Below are 4,512 nucleotides of genomic sequence, written 5' to 3'. Positions count from 1 at the left end.
GCTTAATTCTAATAATCAACCAGCACTCCTGACCAACTATTGAACCAAACTATATATTTTAGAAGAAATAATACCTGTATAAGTTAGAAATAAGAAAATCAGATTTCTTGGCATGTGTATGTGTGTGTGCATGTTAAGTCGCTTCAGTTGTGTCTGACTCTGTGACCTTATAGACTGTAACCCACCCAGCTCCCTGTCCATGAGATTCTCCGGGCAAGAATACTGGAGTGGGTTGCCATCTCCTTCTCCAGAGGATCTCCCCAACCCAGGGATTGAACCTGTGTCTCTTGGGTCTCTTGCATTGACAGGCCGGTTCTTTACCACAAGCACCAACTTTTCTTGGTGGTCGGAAGCCCTTTTCTTGGCACACCTCCATTTAAAGAATAAGGACAAAAGGCTGGAAGGGTGAGGCAGGGACCAAATGGGGGAGGCTTTTTCTAAGGGATCTGGACATTCTCCTGTGGGTAGTAGGGAGCCAGTGAATGTTGTGGAGCCAGGAGATAATATGAAGAAGGCATTGCTGGGCGATGACTGGGAACAACTCTCTGAGAAATGCTAGCAGCTAATTTGGGGGCATTCAATAAGCACCAGGTTGGATGCAGGCCTGGGGGACATTCTCTCCCTCAGCCCCACAGCCAGTCTGCAGCGTGGACACTGCTCCTACAAATGAAGAAAAGGCTCAGAGAGCGTGTATCTTGCCCAAAGCCACGCTGCTTGCAGACTGTGGAACTAAGATTCCAAACAAGCCTGTTGATTCTGAAGTTGGTATAGTTTCCTCTGCCCCAGGCAGTGGCCATGGAGAAAGGCAGCGCCTGCTCAGATAACAACACAGAGACCTGTCTCTGTGCGTCGGGGATTGAGGGCTGGGCCTGGGAATGGGGACCCGGGGGTGCTGGGGTTCCTGCCATCTTTCCACGGACCGTGCTGACACCAAGGAATCCGTAGCCCCTTGCTCCCTCTCTCACCACTTTATTTTATTTTTTAAATGAATGCATTTATTTATTTCTCGTTGCATTGTGTCTCTGTTGCTGTGTGCCAGCTTTTCTCTAGTTTCAACAAACAGGGGCTTCTCCCTGTTGCTGTATGTGGCCTTCTCATTGCGGTAGCTCCTCTTGCTACCGCACAGGCACAGACTCTAGGGCGTGCAGGCTTCAGGAGCTGCAGCTCCCAGGCTCTAGACCACAGGCCAAGCAGCTGTGGTGCACGGGCTTAGTTGCTCTGGGACGTGTGGAATCTTCCCGGACCAAGGATCGAACCCATATCTCCTGCCCTGGGCAGGTGGGTTCTTTACCATGGAACCACCACGGAAGCCCCCTCGCCACTTTAATAATAACCGCAGGACCTTGGAAAAGTCACTTGCCCTCACTCTCACCCTCTAAAGGCTGGGCTAAGGAATGAAGAAGTGGGACATGAGACAGATGAAAGATGGGAATTCAGAGCTCAGGTATTTGGCTCTGACTCTCGAGTGTGTCACTTTAAAATTTCTCTGCTCTCACTTCCTTCTTACCTATCGAACCACTGTCGTCGATGTCAGCCACTGTTACCACCAGAAGCAGGGACGGGGCAGGTGCACGCAATTGACAGGACTGGGAAGCGGAAGAGCCCCGGGCGGTGGGGTTGGTGACCGTTTCTCTGGACTCAGGGTCTAGCTGCATTCAGATATAAAGACTATCTCTTTAGAGGTGAGTTAAGAATCGAAATGGGGGCCTTCCCTGGTGGCTCAGTGGTAAAGAATCCGCCTGAGAATGCAGGAGACAGAGGTTCAATTCCTGGTCTGGGAAGATGCCGCATGCAGCTAAGCTGGTGCACCGCGACTGCTGAGCCCACACTCTAGAGCCTGGGAGCTGCAACTCTGGAACCCAAGCGCCTAGAGCTCATGCTCCGTGACAAGATGACCGACCACAGTGAGAAGCCCACCCACCGCTGCCCACAGCTAGAGGTGAGCTCACGCAGCCATGATGAAGATCCAGCACAGGCAAAAAAAAAAAAAAACCCAAGAATCGAGATGGGATTAGTGACCACTTCTGGGTACAGTTGCATAATCATATTCCCGGGGTTTCTCAAACTTCAGTGTGCATATGAATCACTCAGGGATCCTGTTAGAATAAAGGTTCTGATTTAGCAGGTCCAGGGAGGGGCCCGAGGTTCCAGTCCAAGTTCACACCTTGAATAATCAGGAACCAGACCCGTGTCAGGGATGACCCTCTGTCAAGTGGCCTCGGAGGTCTTGGTGTGGAGATGATGTGAAGAACAGACTGAAAGCTATTTGGATAAATGATACACTTTGATGTCAATTATTATTTAATTCATCAAGGGTCTGCTGAGTACCCACCAAACGCCTGGCCAATATGGAAGATAGAATTCTTGCAAACGACTCTCAATATCAGAGCCTGGGCTCAAAGAATATCCTGGGCTTAAGGAGCATTCAGCAGCTAAGCCACCATGAAGACGGGGCCCAGAGCAGAGCTGGGCAGGGAGGCTCTGAGCCGGAAGCTCTGGAATTCCTCTCACTCTGTGACCTCGGGCATGACGCCTGCTGCCTGGCATGGGCTCCAGGTGGGCCCCAGCCAGGGTGATGCCACAGAGCAGGAAACCACGACCACAGAGGCACGCTGTCCCCACAGGGCTCCCCTAGCTTCCTGCCAGCCACGTGGGAGGCTCCAGCCTGACTAATGGGGTGACAGGCCAGCTCCCCTTCTCAAGATCCTCACCTCCACGCACCGCACCATGTCACCCGTGGTTTAACTTTCTTCCAATTCTGAGAGATCCTGGCATTCTCTCCCCGCTGGCAGGGGAGGCCACATTGATGGGACGAGGGAGGGAGGGGGGCCTCAGGGCTGGGGGGTCTCCAGGGGCAGCAGGGAGACATCCAGGGTCTGGCAGAAAATACGCCGGCCACTCGGCCAGGCAGTGACCTTTGGGCAAGGGCTCCATCACAAAATGGGATTAATAGTGCAGACCTCAGACTTCCCTGGTGGCGCAGTGAATAGGACTCTGCCTGCTGATGCAGGGGACACAGGTCTGATCCCTGCTCCGGGAAGATCCCACGTGCCACGGAACAATTAAGCCTGTGAGCCACAGCTACTGGGACAGTGCATCTAGAGCCTGGGAGCTGCAGCCAGAGGAGCCACCGCAGTAAGAAGCTCACGCAACACAATGAAGAGTGGCCCCCACTTGCCCGTGCAAAGTGCAAGTTTGCCCGTGCAAAGCTACAAAGAGAAAACCCGTGCAACACACCAAAGACCCAGTGTGACCAAAAAAGAAACCAAATGATGATACCGACCTCATTGTGTTCTGTGAGTGAAACTGGGGTGGTGGACGCCCTCCCAGCGTCTGGAAGAGGGCTGACCACAGATACCTCGAACCTGTTCTTCCTCTTCCCCTTGGCCCCAAGAACAGAGCCCCCCGAGGTGCCCGCAGCTTCTCCAGCCTCCCACTCCCGATTCCCCAAGTCTGACCTCATTACTGGGTGGTAGCGGCCTGAACATCCTGTGGGGTGCTGACCGCAGGGCCTTTGCCCGGCTGTGCGTCTCCTTTTCCAGCCAGGCTGCCCACGCTGAACCTGGCCATGCCAGCAGGTCACCTGTAGCCTGAGCACCACCCTTGGGGGCAGGATGGGCAAATGGCAGCCCATGAGCCGAATCCAGCTTGCTGCTGGCTGGGTGCGTACGGCTGTATCAGAGCATGGCTGAACTCGCGTGCTGGCACGTGGCTGCCTTATGCTGCCGTGATGGGACTGTGTAATCAACATGGGGGATGCTATGGCCCTGGATCGTGGGGCGCGTTGTGTAGAAATCTACCAGGAACACCTCAGGTACATCCCTGTCTCCTCTCTCTAGATAGCCAGCTATCTGAGGGCAGGGTGAGGGTCACCCGGCCCTGCCTGGCACGTAGCAAGATTCCAGCCAACCTCAGAGAGGTGAAGCCTGAACACATAAACAAAGGCATGCGTGTCTCTGACTTCCTCATCCCCGGGAGGAGTGGGGACCCATCGAGGGGCTTGAACATACAGGCACAGGATTTGTTTGACGGCCACGAGGCCCTCGGGGACCCCAGTAAGCATATCCAAGTGAAATGGTGACCCAAAGTAGCTTATCTGGAGGGCGAAAAGCTGCATCCTGGCCAGTGCTTCTGAGGATGCCCCCAGGACACCCCGGGACTGCAAGACAGAGTCCCTGGACAGGTGGACAGCGGGGAAGCTGGGAGGATGCTGTGTGAGCCTGCCTCCATCCGAGGAGAGTCCACAGTCAGATTCTGTAAAGAGGGAAGCCTGGAGACCACATTGGCGCGTCGTGAACTGGTGGTGGTTTTAAGCGTGAAGCTTCCAGAGGCTGTCTGTTCCTCTTTCCCCGGAGGGTCAGAACTGAGCCTTCCTCCAGAGGGGCAGCGCCCCTGCAGTCGTATTTCCCTTTGTCCGAGTCACTTCTTTGGAGCAGCAAGGTGGATTTCGTGGTGTCCTAGAGAGAGCCCTGGACAGGGTGGTGGAGCCATAGGGACCCAGTCCTGCCACTG

Source organism: Muntiacus reevesi, chromosome 10, assembly GCF_963930625.1.
Source record: "Muntiacus reevesi chromosome 10, mMunRee1.1, whole genome shotgun sequence".
Lineage (NCBI taxonomy): Eukaryota > Metazoa > Chordata > Mammalia > Artiodactyla > Cervidae > Muntiacus > Muntiacus reevesi.
This window is presented reverse-complemented; position numbering follows the sequence as displayed.